Raw genomic sequence first — 25903 nt, 5'->3', positions numbered from 1 at the left:
TCCCTTTTCCCTCATTGGCCCAGTTTATGTTACCCCATCCCTGTTCCTCCCTTACACCCTCTTCCCATTGGATCATTTGTACCCTGGTTACTCCTTCCCTCCCCAGTTATATACTCTGGCCCCTTCTTCCCTGAGGGTCTTGGACTCTGCTTTCCCTGGGTGGTTGTCTCCCTGCTCCTATTTCTGCCTCCCAACTCCTTCAATCAATCCTCAATAAACCCACTTGGATTCCAGCAGCTCAAGAGTCCTTCCGTCTTCCTGGTGGGGATTTTAATTACGCTATCCAGGCACCCGATGACCAGTCAACTGAGGGTCACCCTCTGGGACTCGGTCCAGGGTAGCCCAAAATGTCTGGATATCATAATAAACCCCTTCTTTAGAGCATGCAGGAAGAAACAGACCATGCAGTAGCTGACCAGACATCTCTGTTTCTGAAACAGTTTTTGACTGAAACTTGCATCCAAATATTCACTGGTTGGAGAGGATTCTTGTGTGACAGATGGTTGATTGACCATGAACAGTAATACATCAGATAGCTCAATCCACCAAAAACATGGTATGGTTATAAGGGCATGGTGAAAAAATGTTTTCTTTTGCCACTGAAAATGAATTTTCTTCCAATAATGTCAGTATGAGAGTGAAAGAAGGCTGAGCAGGAGGCAGGAATGAGCCAAGCTGAAGTACAAAAATAGTTAAGGAAAAAACAAGTAACATCTTTATTACCTTAAAATTACACTATACACTCCTTATATAAATAAACTCACAAAGCAAATATTTAAAATATTATATGTGGTTTATATTTTTAAAAAATCATACAATCAGATGATGAATTTAGGAGGAACTGACTCCTCATACATGAAGGATCAGTAGTTACAGGCTAATTACTCCAGACTGTGGCTACTGAGACAGGATCTTGTCAGTCCCCATGGCGTACCCACAGGCCTTCCTTAACTGCATTGGCTAGCCTCACCTGGGGCCTCCACACACACTCTGCCCCTGCAGCTAGGTGCCTCTTTTAAGCTCATGTCAGGGATTAGTCCCTGCTGAAATTATGTTGTGGGAATACTGATCTCTAGCTCAGCCACAGCCCAGCCTAGCAGTGTATCCCACTGATGATCCCTGTCTGCAGAATGACTCTCTTGCTTGTTCTCAGACCTGTCTCATTACTCTGAACCTGCTCCATTATTGCTGAGCTGTGTCTGGCCCTGGGTTGCCCTCATCAAATCTTATCCTGGTCCTGATCTGTGGATTCATGCCTTACCATCAGACCTGACATACTACCATGAATTCAGCTGATAATCTGGATCCTTTGCTGACTATAGCTCCCATCTTTGAGCCCATGCTGCTCATCTTCCCTGGCCAGGGTGGGGTCTGAGCTTTGCCCTGACAGTCTGGTATTGTGCTCAGCTCCTGGTTCCCTTTCCCTTAAGGAATGGCCAGTCCTCACTGTATCCTGAAAGGTCTATCCAAAGCATTTTTAGCACTGATTTTCCAAATAACTCTGTTCCCATTACAGGAGAAATCAAATTATCTATGCTACATTTCAAAGACATTATTTCAATCTCATTTCTGCATAAAACACTGCATAGACTTGATTGCAGAATATTTTCATGATTGATAATGAACAAAAGTGCTCCAATACAGAATAATTCTGTATTCCTTTTAGCTTATGTGGGACTAAAAGCAGTGCGTCCTAACTCTTGGGTAGAAGTTGCTGCTATTTTGCACAGATTAATATATTTTCTTTTTTTTTTTTTTTTCTCCAAATGTATAACTCTATGTGTGGCAGTAATGCAGCCCCATTCTTTTAGTCAGAGTCCTAGGGCTTTATTATTTCCTACATTTATGCTAATAGGATGGCCCAAGTTACTTAAATGAGAAGGAGACAAACTGAGAGCTGTCTACTGAGATGTAGTGGAGCAAATAGCTGTCTGTACTTGAAAAAGAAATTGTGCTACAGATACATGACAACATAGCCAATCTCTTTGAACAGGGAGAATAAAACTGTCTGTTCCCTGAAATAGTGTCTGACTATATTCGGAACACTTGGGTATGACTCTGAAAGCTGTGGCTTCAGCAAGCAAAAAATGATCACAAAATAAATATAGAAAAGAAAATACACACATTCCCACACACTCAAGCAGAACAGGATAAATAGAAAAGATAAACACAGAGTTCAGTTTATTTACTTTGTTGGGAATGAAAGTCAGTGTCATAGCTAAGAACAACAAGGGCCTTTGATTGTTTTTCAAATAGGTGAGGCAGTCTTTTGGTTAGAACCAGAAGAGAAGCAGTTTGAGTCAATGTGCCTTGAGAAATAAGCCAGACTTTCAGAGTGCCCAAGTCTCACTTTAGTTTGAAGCCTTAATTAAGTCATTATTTTAGGATCATTACTGGAGACTTTTAAATTTAAGTACTCAGGACTAGGAGTTATCCAAAGCCATTCAGGTCAATAGCAGCTCCATGGACTTCAGCAAGCTTGAGATCAGGTTCTTAATGGGAGTATTTAGCTGCTATGTACATCCACAGAATAAATATGTAATATATATGTAACACATGTATTCCTACAAAATAAAGCCATATATTACATACAGCTTTTCCTTCCTACCTAGCATTAATAAAGAAGGTTAAGCATGACATTTTTCTTTTTTTCTTTCCTCCTAAGGCAACCCATTTCTGCTACGAACAATCACGTTTTTGCAAGTTAAAGATTACACAGTGAGTTATTAACTTTAAACACTCTTCATTCCTGAAAGCTATGTGGTAGAAACATTTTAGGTTGGGGCAACTCCTCTTACATAAGAGAGTTTTTCTGCCAAGTTATTACCTCAGACAGTTTTTGTGTTGTAGGTGATATTTTTATAGAGATTTCTCCTCCTCACACAAGGGCTACTGGAGAGCCTGGATATCCAGGATATGGCAAAAGCAGAAATAAGGCAGTCTTGGGCTTGAAAAAACTGAAGAAAAGCATCTCCAAAAAGAATAGACAAAAGGAAACCAAATGCTGACTTGCAATCCTGTCTTCTGTGAAGATTTTTCTCCCTCCTACTGCTTCCAGCGTAAGCAGAGCTCTCTTGACACCTTGCAGAAACTTAGGAGCACCTGGCTGGCTCTCAAGGGTAAGTCTCAACTTGTCTATGAGTTCACTAGAAAAACACTAGCATGTTGTTCTTATTTCACCTGATATTTATTTTCAGTTTGCCTACAAAGGCTCTGGTCAGTGAAGTTTCTGCTTCTCAGAAATAACACCAAATGAATGCTGATATGCTTGGCTTGCAACTTAAAGTGCCAACTTAAGCAGCTGTCCTGAAGGTCTTGGGCTCCCTTGGGTGCCTGAGGTTTCTGTGTCCTTACAAAAAGAATAGCAAAGATTACTAAAATACATCCTCCTTTATTTTTCTCTTTTCACTGGTTTGTTGGTCTGGGGATAGCATGTACTAGTTAACAAGTTCTGCCCTTTCTATTGTTATCCTAAATTGGTACTCTTTGGGCAACGAGACAGCTCTGTTGTTAGGCTCCCTTTTAATGTGTATTTCGATTAAGGCCAGCCTAAAAAGACTACTGTGGGTGTCTGGCTGGAGCCATACAATAGGGCTCAAAACTACACAGTCAAATTCATTTTTTTTCCCTCCAATCAGGAAAAAATATTAGCATGTTTAACAGGGAGGAAAGTGAGGGGTTTCTCACTAAACTATAGTCAGACTTTTAAGGAGTGGTGTCTATGAATGAACTGGATGAAGGCTGAAAAATCCTGCAGAAGAAAACTGCTTTGGCCCTGAAAAAGAGGTGTGAGCAAAGAAGCTTTCAGACATTGGCTTGCTTCTCATTCCCACTGGAGTCAGTGGAGATGCCTGTAATTGATTTCAAAGGGAGAAAACCATGCCAGCATTTGTACAGAAGTATTTTTTGTATACTTCAATACATGGAACCAAAGTTCTGGCCCTTCTGTAGCTTATGTAATGGAGTAATCTCCAAGGAAAGGGAAAATTGGCTGCTACATAGATGTGGAAACATTCATTAATCATTGGATCAGCACTCTAAACATTTCCTGTTTATATCCAGAGTGACACTTCTTTAAATTATATTGCCAACTTCAATTTGGCATCCATGTCTTATTTTGTAAAAACAAGCTCTTATCAAATTTAACAAAAATAGAACAGTTTCCATGAAGAAAATTATTTTGAATGGCCTTTGGTTCAGATCGTGTTTCAGAAAACAAACTTTCTTCAAAAGTTTTGATCCAGTCACCTCAGACTAAAAAATTGAAGGGAAACTGGTTGGGAAAAAAAAAGTTTGAAATTGTCCTGTATTGTTCACTTCAGGGGAAAAAATAATTATTAAAGAGATGTGCAATTCTCTGGCTCAGGTCACAGTGAATGAGCCTGTAGTGGATATCTTTCTAAAAAGAAACTGCAGTTGTAGTGCTTACACACAAAAACATCCATTCTGATCATTGCTGTTTGTCCCTCCTGCTCTCTCAGAATTCCCATGATCAACAATTCTCATTCTCTCCCACCCCCAGCCCCCTAGACCTAAACCTACCTCCTTTTTCTCATCAGGACCCAAAAAACTCACAGATTTTAACATATTTCAGACCACTGCATGAATGTATAAACAGATTTTGCAGGGAGAGAGAGAGCAGAAGGAATGGGAGGAAGGAAAAAAGCTAAATCTTCTAATATTCAATTTCTGTCAATTGTGTTCAGCATGACAAGGCCGGGTTTTTCATGGTAAATGTAGACTAGCAATTTCCCATAATAGGAAAAAAAAAAGCATTTTTGGCACTGAGTTTAACTGGTGCAGAGTAGCTGTGTTTATGTATTTAAGCAATTTTGCCCTCTAAGATGGGTTGGCTGTATACAGACCACTAGCTGTGACTGATTCCTGAAAGCGTACCTGGGAATTGTCTGGGAGACCCCTACTTGGCCTCAGCCGAAGCCATGCCCAACTGTCCCACTGCTTGAACAGTTCAACAGTGAAGGTGGTTGACCAAGAATCACGCAAGTTTCCTGGATCTGTTTACTGGTGTGAAGAAAACCTAGTTGTTCCCTGGACTGCAACCATTAAGGTCACTATACCTAAAGCAAAAGTTCAGTAAAAGTTTAAGTTATAAAATATTCAGGGTTCCAGGGTCTCTGTGTTGTAACCATGAAGTTTCATTTTGACAGTCTGATGTATCTCTTCTCTCCCCCTACACACCTAGCCAGGGAAGATCCTATACGGTAGTGGCAGTACTGGCACTATTCTATTCCCTAGGGTTTATAAAAGAAGAAGAAAAGGACTTTATGAGAGAATATAGTGAAGAATGCATCCAGCCTCCCAGTTTTTCCCTTGCCTATGTTTCTTAGCCATCACATACAATGAAAATACCATGCCCAAATATCAAACTCCCATATCTCTCACCCCTTGGAAAACAAGTAGATGAGTAATTTACCTAAGGCATGGTTGGATAAAATATAGTAAATACCAGAACACTGTGTCTGTTCCTACTTCTTATCTGTTCTGCTGTTTCGGCACATAAAAGAAACAGGCTTTAGTGGCATATAAACTGCTGGTGAAAGTGTGAATCTCTTGTCATATTTTGTGTGAAGCAATGATGAATCTCAGAGTTTAGCTTGCAAGGTAAAAGGGTCTTTAGTAATCCCATCAGAGAATCATTGATGCTCCAGTGTTGTGGCATTTTTAAGTCAATTCATAAACATTTCAATAAGGAAGGATTAGAATACAATTCTAATCCAAGGAAATTCTTCCCAGTATAAGAGAAACAGTTTTAAATTCAATGGGTTGTATCAAAAGAGGCTACAGAATAATTTAATTTAGTAATCATTTGTGAAATTCAGGTCACAGGATATGGCCAGCAGAAGAACTGTAAAACTTTGGCTTTTTGTTTGAGCTTTCCTGACATACATTACCCACAACAAAGCATTTGGCCTTTGCCTCTACAACACTGGCTTGTTCTGTGGCAGAGCCAGGAATGTAGGAATGTGGCTCCCAGCCAAGCTGGTGGGGAGAGGAGAATGCCCTCGACCTGGAGGATTCCAGCTCTTTCCATGTCTGCATCTTTTATCCAGCATTTTATGACATTTGAAGAGGGTACATTTCCATGCTGCCCACAGCTGCTGTTCTCCCTCCAGCATCTGCCATTCTCACACTCCCAGCCTGGGTGGCCGTGCTGGGTTTGTGCATTGCAGACTAGCCAGGATGTGGCTATTGAAAAGGCAAACGTGGGGAAGGCCAGAGCTTGGCTATATGTGCGTAACAGTAAGTCAGTCAGTGTTCACAGGCTGAGAATACTGCAGTGTTTGAGCTAAGGGAAGCTCTTTGTTTGCTTTTCCTTGCACTAGTGACTGGTTTACTTCAGCCTAATAGAAGGCTCTTTATTTTATTTTATGCTCTGTGAACCTGACCCATCACAAATCAATTACAAAAAGCTTATAGGTTCTTTCATCCTGCTCCTCCCAGGAAGGGCAGCTGAGAATAATTCATGAGTAAATCTGGTAGTTCCAAGAAGACTGTACTTAGTGAGCTTGAAGTTCTTCCTTCTGGTTCAAACATTCACTGAAAGACAGAGTTGAGTTTCAGGTGAGGTAGTGATAGTAGAAGAAAAGATGTTTTACACTTCATTTTTACCAGTGGGCAATTTCTGACTGTTCCTCTGATGTACTCTGGACAGTATCATCACTCAGGGTCCTCTCAGGAGATAAATTCAGTAATAACTGCAGAGCAGTAGGACTCTGGACTCTTGCTTGATACTTCACAGTTCTTTGTGACATCTGAATGTACCAATTTCTGGGAAGTTTAGGGTTAAATAAGAGAGTAGTTTATTCTGTTGTAAAGACTATTAAAGGAACTATTGTGAATTTGTCCTGTGGCTGTGGGTCCAGATGTTAAGACTTACTGAGGCCCACCTCTAATTCTAAACTCAGTGGTAGTCTACAGAGGAATTAAATTTATCAGCAAGAATTTAAATTACATCTTTTCCAAAGCCTGTTTATATTCTTTTCTTTAATCATACTTCATTGGGCCAGCAAATAATAACATTGTAATAACATCATGCCAGATAAGCCATTTCAAAACCAGGAAGAAATAAAAATTACAAACACTGAACTGGCAGAGAAGACGACCACTAGAGATTGCCCAAATGGTGCCACAGTGTCTGCAGACATTGCAGGGAGACAATGGGATACTGTTGAAGGGATAGGAACCAGTTCTGGAGGCAGGGTGTTTGTTCAGGACATGAAGAATCACAGCCTCTGGGATTTCTATTGCATGTGCCATATTTAGGCCATGTTAAAGGAGTTTGTAAGTATCTAAAGTCAGGTTGAACCTCTGGCATTTTAGATGGGAGATGGAGATGTAGGTGCTTTTGAGACCTTACAAGTCACTATTCTACTGCTTTAAATACTTTAAGAGTTTGGTTTTTTGAGACTGAGAGGTGACACAATCAAAGTTAAGGATTGCATAAGTATTGAGTATCCTCCATTCTCATTTACACTGATGGGAGTAAGGAGATCCTATCCTCTGCCTCAGTGTTGCTTTGACCCATCATTTGAAATACCTAGACCAAAGGTAAGCTCTGACCCACATGAAATTGCTGCAACAAGTGGTGGGTTTTTGCCAGATTTTTACTTTCCTTTCTACCATGCAAGGGTGTTGTGATGCATAATTTGAGTTTGCAAATTACTCTGGCAGGAAAGCATTCTGACAAGCAGTATATTGTGTTCCTCAGAACTTGGGTTTAGGCCAAACAGAAAATAAGCAGGAAGGAGGTCAAAATTTTATTTCATCTCTTGTATTTTTGAATCCATGTAGGAAGAAGCTAGGTGGGCCCAGAAATCTCCGCATACTGGAGAACCTGAGAACAGTCTTCACTTCTGCTTATGAAACTGTTCTGCAAGTTTTTCTCATGTCATTCACTCTTGCAGGTCCAACACACTTAGTGCCTCCAGGCTGAGAGAGGAGCTACCGTGAAGTTCAGACTGAATAATGCAAATTGAAGAGATACCTCTAGGTATCAAGGGTGGCTCAGTCCTAGAGCCTCCATCTGTTTAGATGACTGAAATGAGTGTATTAACTCCCAAGGCATAAGAAAGAAAGTTCACTACCAACTACTAGTGCATAGTGAAGGAGATATGAGCATTTGTGCAAGGAGAATACACAGCAAAGAGTACCCATAGCAAACAACCTCTGACTCACCACATGGTTATTAGCTAACTTCTTTAACTTAAAATTTCCTCTTAGCTAAAGAGAGAACACTGGACATTTGGAGTTTGTACATCTTTACATCATTTAATAGAGCTAACAAGGAGGAGTGCTTAAACTCCCTATTGCACTATGGACATCCAAGGACTGTCTGTCTTTTATGCTAATTCAAATACTTGTTGCTGCTTTGATTTTGTGCTTAGCCAGTCCCAGTTGACTGAGTGCAAGGAGAGAGCTGTTGCTGGCAGTTGAGAGCTGCTATTTGTGAGCAGGTGTGAAGTTGCAGGACTTGGACAAGATAAGGAAGCCTGATCTGTTGCCTTTCTTCTCAGCTTCGACGAACCCACATAATTTGTAACACGTATCATGGTCATTTTATGGAGACAAGTGGCAGCAAATCAGAGGGGAAAGGGCTTATACATGGTAACTAACACATACACACCTGGATTTTATCTTGGAATTAATTGTGTGTGTATGTGTGTAGGCATGTGTGTGTGTGCCTGTGCACACGCACACAAGAGTGTGACATGTCTTTGCCAGGAAAGGCAGGGAGGAATTCATAGCTGTCGATAACACAGATGTCCACAACTGAGCTAGTGACTGCACACTTCCTTACAACCAGTGGTGAGAAACAGGCACTTAGCAGAGCACAATTCATCTTATCATCTGAAATTAATCACCTTTTTAAAAGGCTGTTTCTCGCCATTATCTGTAAATGAGCAGAGATTCTTGTTGCAGAGGTGTAACATGAAGTGAGATGAATCCCGCCTTTCCTGTCTGAGCTCTCTGGAGTATTCGACATGCAATTTACTGTATTATACGTTACTTACAGTGCTCTCTGCATGACCTGTGTGTTACTTGCCAAAGCCAATGAGTAAACCTGATCTGAATCCAACTGAAAATTATAACAGATTTTTCCACGCAACAACTTCATTATTTATTACGGTGGCATATGCTTTCTTAAATACAATCCTAAGTGTAAGAGCTCTTCAGGTTTTGAAGGGTTCTTTTTAAAATTAATTGTTCCTTGATCTACATTAAAATGTGATTGCACAGACAGTAGTGTTAGCACAATCAAAAGAACTATGGACCATGCCATGGGACAAGAGGCAGGAATCTCTTAAACCAATATTTTTGCTAAAGTTTCTGTTACTAGAAAGAGTGTGAAGAACTGATTTAGCAGACAGTTGTTACAAGGTAAATTATTTGACTTTATCAGTAAAATAAGGAGAGTAGCTATCTGCCTCCTGCAAACACAGCTGTCTAGAATGTTAGAGGGCACCCCCAGGAGGAGCTAAATAAACTGTGTAATGTAAATGTTCACGTTTCAGTAACATCTACATTGATCACAGTTTTACATGACATAATGGTTGCCCAAGGCAACCATTGGAACTATATGATCTTTAATATCCTTTCCAACCCAAACTAATCTGTGGTTCAGTGATTATTTGGCTTGGAAGCATGTGATCTTTAAGGTTCTTTCCAACCCAAACTATTCTGTGGTTCAATGATTCTATAAAGGTTCATCTTGGAGATGCTCAGGGCAGTTCAGGTCCTCAAATTATGCAGAGAAAATGTCAGATGACACCAACCTGGTTATACACCCTTTGCTTATTCATACACAGAGATAATGATACAGGTGGAAAAAAAGGGATTCCTGAGATACACCCAGGTTCATCCTACCTAGCTTCAGATGCTGAGATGTCCTAGTAAGAAGGCCAGCTGTTTCAACTCATAATGGAATTAGTGGAGAAAGGGACAGCACCAAAGACCAACTCAGATTTGGATTTAAATTGCTCTCTATATGTCCCTTGATGATAGAAGGATCCTAGAATAAGTAAGTATAAAATGCAGGTACTCTGGTTACACGGATTAATATATTTCTGCTAGCACCTTAGCAGCCCTGTAAAGCATTCATAGGGTCCTCAGCAAGTCCATCTGGATTTGTTATGTCAAGGGAAGAGCATTTTTTCCCTAGTTACTCAAGCACGAGTTATCAGTTGCTGTGTTTGCTGATAATCTCAAGATCTCATACCTGAGAGTGCTGACAGAGGCATGTGTGGTGCAGATCTTAGGCTGTGCTAGCTAGAGGGAACAGTACTTATAAACAGTTCATTAACTCCACTTGCATTAGGTACTTACACAGCGGATGTTTACAGGCTGTCTTGGCTGGATTTATAATGGCAAGTGGTTGCTAGGAGGCAGGAAGAGATTAATCCTAAACAGAAAGGAAGGCAAGAGAATCAGCTTTTGAAAGGGCAAGAAGGATGACCCAGGAAACTACAGGCCTCTCAGTCTCACTTAAGTGTCTGGTAAGGTTATGCAGATTATTCTGGGTGGTATTGAAAAACACCAGAAGGTCCTTCATGACAGGAAGGTCCTGCATGTGGAGAGCACTACTGTCTGCAGTGCTGGAGAGTAGACCACTGCATCAGGAACTGGAAGACACTTTAACCCTTCCTTCCACTATAACTAAGAGGGAATTCTACAAACCCTACCTCTTTCAGCGGGTCTGTGATGGCAAACAGAATTTTAATGACCCTATAGGGTGCTCTTTGCTGTTGCTGAAAATAAAAAGCCTTGTGCAAAAGTACTGGAGAGTCCAGAGAATGACCACTAAGGTAATTAATGTATTAGATCATTGTCCCTATTAGGACAGGGTGATAGAACTGGGAATGTTCAGCACAGAGAAGGGAAGGCTCATGGAGGGATCACATCAACATGTATAAAACCTGAAGGGAATCTGTAAACAAGATGGAGCCAGGCTCTTTCCAGAGGTGTTCTGTAACAGGCTGAGAGGATATCAGCACAAACTGAAGAATAGGAGGCTCCCTCTGGACAGCAGGATACACTTTCCTTTTTTACTGTAAGGTTCACTGAGCACAGAAACAGGTTCCCTGGAGAGGGGGTAGAGTTTCTAGCCTCAGAGACCCTAATAGTCTTCATGTTCCATGTAACTCTACATGGTCCTAGGCAACCGGTGATCTGCTTGAGCAGGGGAGTTGGACAAGATGACCTATCGAGGTCATTTCCAACCTCAGCCATTATGATATTCTATATATGTTAGCCTGGAGAGCATCTGTGGATTCGTGGTTGTCAAAGCTCAAGGCAAGAAAGTTTCCCTTGCATATGCAAGAGGCTGTTAGTGGGAAAGAGATTGCTTGCAGCTTATCTTTGGATGTCACTGTTTTTGCAAGCTGTTGAGGAATTAACACACATGACAGCACTAACATTTGCAGGAGGATTTTGGATCTATAAAGCTACATGCCTCCTACGCAAGAGGAATAGCTGAGAAAAATTGTTTCATTGTTCCCGATACTTGTTTTTACACTCAGGAATCAGCTTTCCTTGGCATCTTTCCATCTCTGGAACCCAGCTGCCAACAACCTGGTTTGGGTTTAGCTGACCTATTATTTGCTTTTCATTTTAAATATCATAGACCCAAAAAATAAAAAAAAAAAAAGGCTAATTTCACTACAACGAGTAAGTATTAAATATATTTGCTTTCATATGTGATGTGTTCATACTACCCGTGTTTGTTAAACACCTGGCCTATATCCTCCTACAGTCACACTTGAAAGAAATCCTATACATGCAGGTTACTCCTCTTTCTCAAAAGTGGCAGCCTGTGATCCACGACACATAGCAGTAAGGAGTCTTGCTGGCTTTTGCAAGGAACCTTAGAACCTTTCCATTCAAATTCATCAGATAAATAATAAGCCATCATTTTCCCTACTTGATAGGAAAAAGTAGCTTTCATCAAACTTTCAAATAAGTTGACATTCAATAGGAGAAAAGAGATTGTGAAAATGACCTAGGGATAAATAATTTTGGGGGCCCTGTTATGAGTAGTTTTCTAACTAAAGTGAAGCAGAACACACATAGTAAAAGATCTCAGATTCATGTGGGTGAAATAACTCTGCAAGTGGTGGACCCAAAAGATCCTGGCTCAGCACAGTTCTCCTTTCACTGTCAGTTGCTATCAGAAGTCACAGTTCTCATTCTCCTTAGTCATAACTACAGCCTCTGCTACAGTGCAACTTTTTCAGCATGACACACATGCCACTTCCCAAGTTGTATTCAGAGACCTTCCCAAGCAGTCATGGTAGGGTTCCCTAATATGGAAGGTATATTTGAAGAGTGGGCAGAAAATGAAAATGTTATGTGGTCCAGAATCCTCTGGTTTCATACCTTATCCTGTATATATATGAAATGTGCCAAATTGGTCTCTCTGAGTATTGTACAGTAACTATGATTTGTGTAGGGTAAATGCTTCCTGTTGGTATTTTAAAGCATACAGAGGCAGGCTTAAAATAATGCACTAGCCCAAGAAGTTCTTTAAATAGCACAGGAAATTTGATGAGTCCACCAGTGAGAGCACAGGAAAAGGAAAAACAGAGATCAGATAAGAGTTTGGTAACAGGAATGACAGTGGGGTTATATTCCTCCAGAGGTTATCCTTGATTCTGATACAGGTAGAAAGTCACCAAAAAACAGGATATTCTACCAGGATGGGTTATACTCTCCTAATTATGGAGCTGCTTCTGTGGCAACAGACAGAAACCACATTTACCCTGGTTTTGGTGGCTTGTATATCTTTAATGATGCTTCCAGAGAATTAAGGAGAAAATGAGCAGTGACATGGAAAAGGTCAGCATGGGAGGGAACACTTTTTGTCTTATTGTCTTGCTTGAACACACTGACTGCTGGACAGAAAAACTCTTGCTATCAGATGCCATGTTTGCTTATAGTTTTAATTATAGTCCTACAACTAAAATTGTAACTGAAAATGTATATACTAAACTAAACCTATAATTAAAACTGGAACTTGGTTACAGGTTTAATTATAGTCCTCCACATTGGAGGAGGGGGCAAGGGAGTGGGGAGCCTTATTCTTATGGCTGGTACATTGCTGCTATTAACAGTTACTGCAGAGTCCATCTCCCTCCCCCTTGTCTGTTGATTTATGTGGGTGTTGCCACACAGAATTACTTGATAATATCATTATACCTAATCCTGTTTATTCCTACAAAGGAGACTGGCAGAGCTCCCCTGTTTTCCTATTCCTCTTTTCCTTTAGTTATTTCAGAAATATTCTCTATAAAGCGTGATTGTTCAGAGTGAATGCTTATCCTGTTTACTGTCCTTAATTCCAGACTCATCAAATTCAGCACCCTGCCCTATCTCTTTCGGTAAATATTTTCTTTGAGCCAAGCATCACACAAACATTAGCTGTAGCTCTCCTTATGTTCAGTTCACGTAATTGCATTATTCTGATACAATTAAAGCTTCTCAAATGACATTTTGGGTTTACATTATCTTTTATGCCTTTAAAAAGTGGTCTCCCTTACAAGGAGTCTTCTTGCACTCCTCTTCATGGGCAATGCAGTAAAGAAAACTAAAAGCTGTAAATGTCTACTCATTGGTACTTGAATACTTAGGTGTTTATTAAGGTAGGTTCACTTAATTCAGGTTATTTCTAAAGCATAGGGAATCACAAGTATATTTTTGGTGACTAGAAGCTCTTAACATGGTTACTAAAAGCATGTAAATATTGTTGATATGAATACAGGCATTAGAAGCATGCCCACAGTAAATATAAATCTAGATAGCAGTTGTAAGGCAAGATGAGAACCATAACCACATCTACCTGTTTACCTTTATAAGTGCTGAATGTAGTTAACAATAGCATGCTTGACTTGATAAAGATTTTCATAGATAGGCTTAGTAAGTTTTGTTTTACTTATTTAGTGCTTGTGAATTGTCCTAAGGAAAATGAAGACTTTATCCTTATTTATATAACCTAGACAGTGAATAAATCCATTTCCTGAGTTTGTTTTAATCAAATAATCCCATTCTGAACTGTGGACTTTCAAAAGTACTGCAGTACACACTATTTAGCACTATACAAGGTTTTGGAGGAAAAGAAGGCTCACAGTTTCCTAGTAATTACTTTTATACAGTTCCAAAAGCTAGATTAGAGTTAATTGTATTGAAATTCTTCATTATTAGCAGTCATAGAATTTCTACACTAAATGGGGCAAGATTTGAAGAGGAAAGTAATATCACATTGTTGGCTCAAAAAAGCAGATGAGTTTTCTGGGAATGGAACAAGAACAGTTCCACTGAAAAACCTTACATTCTATCCTTTGGACCAAGATGTATGTAAGAAGATTATTTACAGCTTAAGCACTACATATAGCTTACTTAGTTATCTACTGTACCTGAGGAAACACTTCCAGCATAGTCACAAAAAGCCATGATCCCATCAACTTTCAGCATCCAGTATCTCAGACTGCCAGCCCAGAGCTGCCACACTAGGCACTAGGCATTGCTGATCATATTATTGCATTAAGGAGCACATTGAGGCTTTGATAAGGATCTCCACCAGGAAAGTTTTCAAGTAGGAATGATTTTCTAGGTAGGAATGATTATCTGATAGTGACAATGGAGAATCTCACTCTGGAGGGGAAAGAAAAAGGTTTCAGCACAACCTCTGAAGTTACAGAACCTAAAGTTACAGGAACAATAAAGTTCCTTTATTTTAGGGCCCAGATTTCAGTACCATGTTACCACTAGGAGCTTCTAAAATCAGTTGCTATGTAACTATTTATCTGCTTAAAATCACTACGTTTGACTTCCTTCCTTTAACGTTTCTGAAATTTCCAACATCAGGCATTAGGCCTCTCTTTTGACCTTCACTCAAAAATCAGATAGCAAGAGGAAGTCTCTCTAAATGGAAGAATTGGCTTTACATCCTTACTCCAAATCATTTAAAGAAGAAAGATTTAAAATTGGGTCCTGCCAACCCCCAGCTAAGGTCGCCAGTCACTGCCCTCTGAATTAGACGTTTTAGACTGCTTAAGTTTTTCTGCTCCTCATAAAATACTGAAGTACCTGCTGGGAGGAGGGGTAGGAATCACAGCATTCCAGAATTGTGTCCTCAGCACCAAGACACAGCAGCAGTTCTCTTTTTCTTGCCTAAAGACTATTTCAAAAGTTTGTATTGAGTGAGATAACTTCTACAGGGGAAATAGAAGACAATTGCCCCATTTGTCATCGGAAAGATCTGCTTTCAAATTTGAACCAGATGCGATCACAGGTCACAGGCTGAGTATTTTAATTAACAGGCTATTAATTTATTAATTGAGACTTTTTTTAAAGAGAACAACCTATTTTGACACAATTTGATCCAGGTGAGATGCTGATTCACAGAAATTGGAGGTGTATACACACAGGCTCCCCCATCATGTGATAGGAAACACATCCCACTAAATGGTGCCAGTTGTGAGGGAGAGGGAGGCTGTGACCTGTGCTGTCAATATAGATACTCTTATTGTTTTGTCTCAGGCAGCTCTAAGCTCCAGTACTTCTGGGTCTCTGTGAGCTACTGAACCTTCAATTCTTGGTTTGCCACATACAAAAGATGCTGGGTGTTCAGCCAAAGCCTGTTACTTTTATCTAGGTGAAAAGAAATTACTCTTTCACATTGGTGAACATTGTAGTAGAACTGACCACCAGTTCTCACAGTTTACAACTGTGAAATTATCTAAAGCTGAGGCCAGACCTAATTTCCATGCCAGTGTCTTGCTCTTTTCCTCTACTCATCTGCTTCCCTATAGAAATGATTCTTAAAGTACAGAGGCCAGATTTGCAATCAAGTATATCCTGTGGTTGTATTACTGTATAATAATTTACCATAAGAATCCATTAGAAATGCACCTATTATAATGGCATAGGAAGCATCCCAAGTACTTAGCATTTCAGAATTTTCCTCAGTTTCCCTTGTTTCTCTCCTTTAAAATTTGAAAGCTTTTACAGCACAGAATGTGAGCAGAGCATATTCCCTGGGTACTTCAGAATGTTGGTCTCTGAGGTAAAGGTTTTTTGAGACAGCTGCTGTTCCTTTGGATGCCTTTCTTGCCAATGCCAGCCTGTTTACTTCATCTCCCTTTGCTTTTACCTGTAGGAGTCTTGCAGAACTCTTCACAGCTGGGCAGTTAAGAAGCAGAGCCAAGAAAACACTTGACAATTGACACAATTCTGCAATTGACACCTGGGTGACAAACACATAGAGAAGCTCTCCGTGTGCAGCTTAGGAGTTTAACTTGGTTCAGGCTGCAGAGTGCTGTGTAGCAGAAGACTTTGTAGTCTTCTCTATTGCACTGAGTCTATTAGTTTTGAGATAATGACTCAACAGAGCATTTCAGAATAGAGCTATGCTTTATTCTAACATCCATTTGTGTTCAACAAAGAAACTAAATATCCACTTGAGTTAAAAAATGCTTATATAATTTGCCGAATCAATCCTTTACAAGCAGCCTGATTTTACCTTGCATTGCTTCTCTTCCTATTCCATTGTAGCTGTGATCCTGGCATCTCAACAGCAGGAGTGACTGTGCCCTAGGAATACAAACAATGGAATTTGAGATGAAAACATTCTGAGGAGAAATTCTAAGTCATTGTTTCCTTTCAGCAGTTAAATAAGATCTACAGTGGCCATACCACCCTGCAGATATACACAGACACAGATAGACACAGATATACAGGCAGATATCCAGAGAAAGGCATTCATGCTCTTTTTACTTAGCAGGCCACACAGTGATTTTTTGCTTTACAGGAATTCCCACAGACTTCTAGACATGAGATGATGAAAGCATGCTGCCTTTTGCCTAAACAGTTTCAATTGGTTTTATTATGAAAAAGGAGTATTGGAATAACAACTGCTGTAGAAGACAATATGCCTCTTCTTCTGACAAAATAAGTGCTGACAGAAAGAGCATGAAAATGTATTTTCTGTAAGATGTCTCAAAATCTCTGACAGCTGCATTTAGTGCTGTGTTTGGGCTGTAATTTTTAAAGGGAAGCAAGGACAGAAGCACTCAAATTCTGTGAAGTGTGGCCTTCATTCATTAGGTGCCTTTGAAGCTTAGACTTACTGTTCCATTCTAAGCTGCAAGAAATCTCCTCTGCTCTACAAATCCTAACAAGGCATGCAGACAACATGGTAACCCAGGGCAGGAGTACTCCAAACTATAGTGCAGAAAATATAAAATTACCTGCACATGATAGCCTTTTTAATAAAGTTTATTATATCCATGCTGGCTTTCTCAGACAAGAAAAGCAATGGTTTAATTGAAATAAAAATGAGTGGTGCCATGAAGAGAGAAATATCATTCACAGATGGTTTTACCAAATGGAGGAAAAGGTATCCAAGAGTAGTTCTGCTTCTTAGGGAGGATCATCACTGTTTATTTTAGCAGCAATAGTCAGAAGGAGGAAGAAAGTCAAGGGGGATAAGACTATGTCTCTCTATATCACCAATGATATATTATCAATCCCCTGAAATGATATGCTCCATTTTTATAATCCTTGAAGGAAAAAACAAGCAAACTGTCAGTACCTCAAGCTAGTGGAGCATCCTGAACATTAGGAATATAAAAATGTGCTCCCAGCAAAGAAATCCCTAAAAACTTACAAGATTTAGTCAGGCTGATTGTGATAATAGTCTTCAAGAATATTGCGAAGTGTGGTACCAAATAGTGATGTATGGCTCCAATATGAAAGTAGCAAAGTAAGATGTGGAAGAAAGGGATCTAATATTTATTAATTGGTTTTGTCACAGTTAAGGATACAGCTGAATAGAACAAAAATGTTCTTAATAAAAATGTTCAAGCATATCCATTTATTGATCAAAGTGATTCCCAGTAATCAGATTGTATATTTTGTCTCAAGCAGCAAAGCAGAAGGGTTATAAGAGTGTGATAGCACAAAAATGGTAAGAAAAATCAGTAGACAAGTTACAGGTATAACACAACATCCTGGTATAACACAACAAACTTTATCTCATGACAGATCAAAGACAATAATTCAGATAATTCAGGACAATTCTAGGTGTAAGGACAAAGAAGCATTAAAAGAGCTCATGGTACTGTAACTGGAGACTGGCATGTAACCGTGAGTATAGAACCCCCAAGCTGGTCCTATTCCAAGTGTGATGTAAGCATGATAAGGCAAAAAAGCACCTAGAGGACAATGCAGGGTTTTCAGGATTTGGTGAAACAAATGAAGCAAGAGGAAAATGCACATAATGTGGGAGTATTTTATGCAAGCTACAACACATGGAGACAAGATCAGCTGTGAATGTGATAGCAAGAATGCAGTTATGGACAGAGTGATAGAAGGAGGGAGGTTTTAGTGACTTAGTATAGATGTATTAAAGATAACTGAGCTGTTTGAGAAAGATAAGTTTATAGAAGATTTAAAAGGCAGTTTGAGCTCTCATCAAGAAAAAAAAATGAAGAGTGAGGAATTTTAGAACCAAATAATTGTAACCAGAGAGATGATGGAAAGAACTTTGTGGGATCGTGAAATAAGATAGATTAAAGACTATAGAAACTGACTTTGTTGGTCTGTAAATAGTTTTTCTCCATCATTTTTTAGAAAGTGTTGAAATAAACAGTAATAAGTGACATAAAAACTTCCTACTCATAAAAACTTGTACCCTCTTGTGACATTGTAAATACTTTTCCCTTACACAGAAGAGAACAGCTAAATAGAAATGTGGTTTCTGGAAAATAGGAGTGGGAGTACACAGGAAGACTGACTTTGTTGTGCCTTCTTAAGATGTCCTGGGAGTCATAGCACAACTATAATATTTTCTGGAGGAACAGAAATTAGGTGATCTTCACTAGTCCCTCTGATGTCAGTAGTAAATTTGGTGCTTGCAGAAGAAAGAAAATAAGGTACAAACAATAATTGGACACCTCAAGGAAGTAGAAAGAAAAATAGAACTTAAGATAAATGAAGATAAAGCCAACTCAGATAAGAGAATTTTAGAGAAGCTTTTCTATCAGCTGATAATTGTAGAGATCAGAACATTGGCAGTTAAAGTACCTCAGAGTATTGACAATCTGAATTTCAATGGGAATACGGAAATTAATATCAGTCTGAGAAGGTAAATGTATTAGGAACATGTGTTATCTTATTTTTAAATCATAATACTAGAGTTTAGAATATACCAGACAATTTTAATTCATCTTGTTTTACATAGAAGTGACCCTTGGTGATTTACTAAAAAGACAAATAAATGAAATAACTACAGAAATAAAATACTGCTCAAGCATGTGTGGGTAAAAAAATTAATTAGGAATAATGGGGGGTCAACAAAGAACATGAATAGTGATTTAATCCCCATAGCTTCAGTGGTCAAAGTGTGTGGTTAAGATGACACAAGGCAGGCCAAGAAGCATCTGGGTAAAGCTCTTCCGTTGCTGCTTGACGCTAGTCAAACAAAAGGAAGCAAAGTGGAAGCACTAAGTTAAAACTGGGTTCTTAATACGTGTGACCAGCTACACAAAAAACGTGCCCAAGCAGAAGGAGTTTCAGGCAAACTGAGGAGTCATGAGTCATTATGTTGTCTAAATCCATGAAGGGGGGAAGGCAGCGAGTATGTGGGAACGCAATGGACCACCAGCAGAGAATTATGCCTCGCAGGCGTACCCACATGCCATAGGAGACAGGCGTGTAACAGAGGAGAACATTGCGATTACGGTCTGCCAAGTGGTGAGCAGCCCAGATCCTAAGCCATACCACCATTTACATCATTCCTGAGTTTACACATCTAGGTCTCAAAATAAACAAAGGAGGAGCCTTATATTTTAAGTGGTTCTACTTCAGCTTAAACAGAAGTTTGAGCGTATTCACCAAGTCAAAAATATGAGGGGAATGTCCAGCTCCCCGTGTCTCTGAAGCAAAAGTGAGCTGTGCTTGTCATGCACACTGTACTGCTGGGCTGGCCACATAGACAGGATTGAAAGTAATAACAAAAACTTAGATGTAGCTCACTGCTCATTTGTTATGTGCTGCAGGAGCTTATCTGCCCAGAATTATCAAGCAGCCTGTGGATTTTAAGCCAGATTTAATTGCCATTATGAAGGAAAAGTCTTTCTCACTTATTTTCTGGAGACTTTAGCTTTTTCCTAAGAATTTGAGAATGCACCTACTTCTGACCTGAAATACACAGTAGTGAATAATAATGTTCCTGGTTCTTGCATTTAAAACATGATGCCTGGTGCCAAATAATACCTCAGTAGCAATATGAGTTATGAAGTTACATTGCAGTTTTCCCAGTGCAACCATGTCACATGCCCAAAATTGGGAAAAATTGTGATTTTTTAACTTCAAGAGCATGAGTAAGTTTTGGATGCTCATGCTTAAGGATGCTTTCCAATTATATAAAGCAAGAGTGTATAAAATGTCCTTGTCCACTTAAATGCAGCTGATCACTATTGATTGCCAAACTCTTTATTCCATATTCTTTCATGAAATCATTGAAGAAAGTGACACCTTTGGGCTTGGAAATCAAGAGAAGGGTATTTCCCTCCTGTAAGTGATTTTATTACAGAATAATTTTTAAACTTAGCTTTCTGCTAGGTTTTACCTACAATTGAATACAGAAATAAAAGATACACTAGTGCTTTCTGGAAAGAGTGAGAGGCACAGAGTGAAGATAAATTACTTTGCAAATATCTTCCAGATTTGAAGACAGCATCAAATGTTACTATAAAAGCTGAACCAAAGTTGAAGCTAAATCTATATTTTAAGAATACAAAAACAGCTGTGGGTGAGTCACTGAGGACACAAAAGAAACCACAAAATTTGTGCACAGTCTATACAGTGACCTTGACATGATTTCCAAAACCTTTAATTTCTGTTGGTTAGAAGAACTAAACACATTATTTAAACAAAATGCTATGTTTTTGTAAAGTTTATACTTTGCAAAAATGAAAAGGTTACTGAAGACATTAACTCTTCAGTGCTGTACAAATGTGGGAAGGATGTCTACTACTGAAAACTTGCACAGATCACCTTGAAAATGAGTGTCTAAACTATTAACCTGGGCTGCAAAGTATTCTTTGAAGAGAAGGAATATTTTCCAGTACTTTTTTTTTTTTTTTTTTTTTTTTTTTTTTTTTTTTGTAGTTTAGGGCTTGTCTTCTGCTTTTATTTCAAGATACAGTATGATGGAGTAAATATTTTATTTATTTAATAAGAATTAGATCTTAGTTTGCACCAGACAATCGTGACCCCTAGTATGGCCACAGACTGGTTATTTAGGCTGTTATGATCACTGAATCACTAAAATTCCTCTTTGTGCAACTTTTGTCACCTACTGAGAACACATCATGTCTTCTCTGCAGGTACTTATCCATGTTAATGAATCTATGCTAGTGAAGAAAGTTTTCTGGCCTCAGAGTCCAAGGAATTTATCCAAAGCCCACTGGATTCAAAGGGAGCATTTCCATGACAAAGATTTAAACAAAGCCTGTTAGTATTAACATGAAATCCTGGAGGGAATGGTTGCTGTTCTTAAAGATATATTTTATCAATATCAATGTTGTTATGGTATCAGTGGTGTCAATGCCTTCTGTGGAAGAAGACTGGTGAGAAAGCCATCATTAATATAAAATATTTTCTGAGTTACTCTGCATTAAATTAATAAAATAAAAGAAATCTGTAACAACAGTCTTCCAAAAAGAATAAATTGCACTTAAATGGCTTTGGTTTTACAAGTGGTATGAGCACAAGTGAGGATGACATCAGTGAAAATAAGTAAACAGTACAATGAATAATCTGGTGCCCCTAAATATCAGTAGAAATTCTTATCACCGTCGCTCCTATTTGCCTGAGTCATGAGTGTGCTATCCCTTCTCTTCAAAGGGGAATGAAAATCTTTCACAGATACTACAGGAAAGCCTATATATATTTTTCTGCATAAGTCAGCAAGACAGTGTGAACTGGAAATTATATATTTATTAAGATTAGACAGAATACATATTGTATTTTCAATGCCATGAGTACTTTGAAGTGTAAGTGCAGCTCTCTTTTGTGTAGACTGTAAAGAAACTAGTGACCTAAAGTGTTCTACACATTTGGTAGGAAACTGCACATACAAGACAGGTATCCTGTGTGTGTGACACAGGCAATCAATGCCTGTTTTTACTTCTTCTGTGAAAGACAAGTCATTCTCTAGAAAGACTTCAGGTCTCACCAAGCAGGAAAAAGACAGCAGTAATTCAGTAATTGTAGCACTTACATAGACTAATGGAACCCTGGGTTCTGGTCCTGCTTAAAGGGCTATTTATGTTAAATAGTGAGTGGATTCAGGGCACAGCCCTTGGAGCAGGACTCAGAATTCAGCTCTCCCCTTCTTGTGACAAGTATTCAACTTGACACATTCTAGTAGGAATCTGGAGAAAAATGTGTTGTTCTGGTTTTGTATTAGCTATCTTTAGGCATCTTTTGCAATAGGAACACTGACTGAAGGCACTTGCACTCAGTGCTCAGAGAATTAGTTATGAAAGCCAAGCACTCAAGGGTGAGGCCATGTGTGACTTTGAAGTGCCTAAGAAAGAAGCAGATATCGGAAGCCAGATTTTCCAAAAACTCTTTCAAAGCCTCTTCCAGCCCTAGTTCTCTTTGTCTCTCAATAGGCACAGGAAAATTGCTCACAGCATCTAGAACAGAGTAATTTCCTGTGAACTAATACTCAAAATTGTAAACCTACATTCATGGTATGTTACTATATGTATGGACCTCTTATAAATTCCAGTCTGTTAACGATAAACTGACAGAAAATTATACAGATACTGTTCAGAGTGCAGAAGGAAATATGCTGAATAGGTCATTATTTGGCCATCGTCTAGGTAATGCAGGGGCCAAAAATGTTGAAAACAGATTTTTTTCTCCCTGTGTATATTGAAGAAGAGAAGGTTACCCAAGGTTTTCTATGCATTTGGCTCAAGGACGCTGCAATATGAGAACATGTGATTTGTTAGGGAAATCCTATGTGACTCCTCTACAGCAGCTAACCAAGTAAACAAGAAGTGAGCTGGAACTTTCTGTACAAGGACTTTTACTGGAATCATTCGGAAGCTTTTGAATATACTCAGGCTTCCTCGGGAGGTTCCATCTGTTGCTGCATACATCATCTCTCAAACAAATGAACTTTGAACAGCTCACGACTTTCAGATCAAGGACTTCAGAAAAGGTTTTCCATCCCCTTACAAGTTCAAGGTCATGTTATCATTGTCATTTCTATGTGAGTTGATAGACTTTTACAAAATATATTCTAGACTTCTATTTTTAATAGGAAATAAACAGCATAAGCCTTTCATTTAGTAAACCTTTCATCTTAACAATTTTGCTGATAATCTTAATGTATGAGTGTCTTTTGCATATCTCCACACGTGGTTTTCAGACATTCAAGCTGCCACCTGTCTGTGTTACTAAATATGAAATTATTCAAAACTTCTGATCTTATTCTAAGCCTTCATCTATAAAAATCAGCAATACATTTCTTTATTTTACTCCAATTAAAATCATATAGGATCGCTAAATACTGAACACTCAAGTCTGTCATTATCAAATTATGTCACTCAGAAGAAGTCAGTGGTAATGTGTTCTTAAAAAATCACAAGCTGAAGACATGAAAAGTAGGATTATTGCTGAAAGGAAAAGGAAAAGGAAAAGGAAAAGGAAAAGGAAAAGGAAAAGGAAAAGGAAAAGGAAAAGGAAAAGGAAAAGGAAAAGCTGGCCAACGCACCTCAGTTCATTCTTACAAATTATTTTTAGCCTTCTTTCTGCACTGAAATTGCCAGAGGTACATCAAGATCTTCACAGTTTCTGTAACAGAATATGGACATTTAATTATTGCTAAAAATATTTTAAGATAAATTTTCTTTGTTCTGATACGAAAAGGCTTGTATTCAGAAGTTGGTGACAAGTCCATCTTGGTGTACTTGCCCCTCTTTTACTCCTTCTCTGTTTCTTTTTGCTTGGTTTTCTTATTTAAGCATTTTCACATTATTTCAGAAGGGGGATCTCAATTCAAAACTGTTGGTTTGTGACTGCAGAAACAAATAACAGCAGTGGGAGCTCATCAATTTTTAAATTCATCTCCTTGTCTTAACAGTGTCTTGTTTGGCTGAGCTTAGTAGCAAAAGCACAACAATATTTCATGCCAGAATTCAGTAATCACTGGATTTGTAAATCTGTGTCAACTGTCCTGTAAGTAATCTTCCACCTTTGCACCTTAACCACTACAGCCCCATGCTTTCCAATTATTGTTTCCAATACAGAAATTGCCTGTGAAAATTACTTCTCATGTCATATATGCTGCCATTTCTAAATCATTTGAGAGAAACAGAGCAAAAGCCCGGAATCTCTTCAAAACACCTTATACAGGACTTACTTGTAGATGAAGACTGGACACCCTGTATTTAAGTTTCCCGTTCAGTTGCCAGCTCTTTGGGCTGTTGTAGCAATCATTCAGGTTGAAAGCAAAACATGACACTGAGCATCTCCCCAGTGTTCAGGGGTTATACTTCATATAACTATATATATATATATATATATATATATATATATATATATATATATATATTCCTAAGATTCATGTATCCTATCATTCCTGGTAGTTTTTTATGAGCCTTACAGGTAATATTTCCTCTCGGGTCCCCCACTTCATTTGAGCAACTAACAAAATTTAGGCTGTTGTAAAAGATTCATATTCAGAGAAGAAGGTAGTGACAGTCAGACTTTTTGTGTTGTACCCTAGTTTACGTGCAAAGACCCCAGTAAGCCTGTATTCCTGAGTACATCAGCCTCTAAGAGCTGGATTTTCTCCCACTGCTCCTAAGTCCCTGTTTCTTTCAGCCAGCACTCATAGGAGCTCTCATCTAACTTTATGCTGCTCGTGGCAAGTGCTTCTGCAGTGACTTCTCCTATTTTCACACTACTTTCTCTTTCTGCTCATTTATTTGCTTGTTGGCCATGCACACGTTCACAAATATGTATCAGAAAAGACCTCATAGCAAAAATTTGGGGTAGAGAAAATGCTTTATGCTGGTGTTTTTTTGTTGTTTTTTTTTTTTTTTTTTTTTACAAAATACCAATAGACTCACACATTCCCTGGACAAATAGTGGTTTCAGTTCTGTTATTCTGAAGCAAAGGGGAAATGGGTAAATATCTTAAGGATACTGGAATACCCCAAGAAAGACCTGTGACTTCACTGGGGAAACCAAGAACACAGTATTTTATATGCCTTTTGCAAACCTGAGAGATCAGTGCCAAAAGATATGCTTTGTAGAGATTCCAAGCTCCTGTCATCAAAATCATGTCAAGAGGATCACAGTCCAAAGAGCATCAGGGAGGTAGAGACTGCTAATACCTAAGGCAGCTCTACATGTTTTCTTTTCTTTTCTCTAGGTCTGGATCTGCATAACTTCTCTTGCTTTTCACAAGCCATCAGGACCTTGGATTTTGCTGGATGAAGGAGTCGTATAAAAATAGTGTCATGGACATCCTCTTCTGTTCATAGAATGCCACAGATTCTTCATTATCTAAATAATTTCAGATTATTTTAGATGCTATATGTTCATTCTTCAGACCTTACTAGACCTAACTAGGAGATTTTGAAAGTCACAAAAGCATGTGACTGGAAAAGTAAAATGCTGTGAAATATAATCCCTTGGTAGAGGGTTTGGTGCCTCTCTTTCTGAGCTTTGTAAAAGCAAACTTAATACTTTCATAATAATAAATCAAAAGAGTATAGAAAATTTACCAGCCTGGAACAAAAAGAAAACTAAGCTTTATAACAGAAGTTATATGTGAAATTTGGATATTGATTGCATTTTG

General features: G+C 38.8%; 1 long non-coding RNA gene across 1 annotated transcript; it reads left to right on the top strand.

The window, feature by feature from the left end:
• The first annotated feature begins 2669 nt into the window (after positions 1-2669).
• On the top strand, positions 2670-25671 carry LOC137464684 (uncharacterized). Its single transcript, XR_010994355.1, has 3 exons — positions 2670-3123; positions 24179-24273; positions 25475-25671. It is a non-coding gene; the product is annotated as an uncharacterized lncRNA (long non-coding RNA).
• Positions 25672-25903: the final 232 nt, after the last annotated feature.

Source organism: Anomalospiza imberbis, chromosome Z (assembly GCF_031753505.1).
Source record: "Anomalospiza imberbis isolate Cuckoo-Finch-1a 21T00152 chromosome Z, ASM3175350v1, whole genome shotgun sequence".
Classification (NCBI taxonomy): domain Eukaryota; kingdom Metazoa; phylum Chordata; class Aves; order Passeriformes; family Viduidae; genus Anomalospiza; species Anomalospiza imberbis.
The sequence above is the reverse complement of the archived record's forward strand: the minus strand, read 5'-3'. Positions and strand labels throughout refer to the sequence as shown.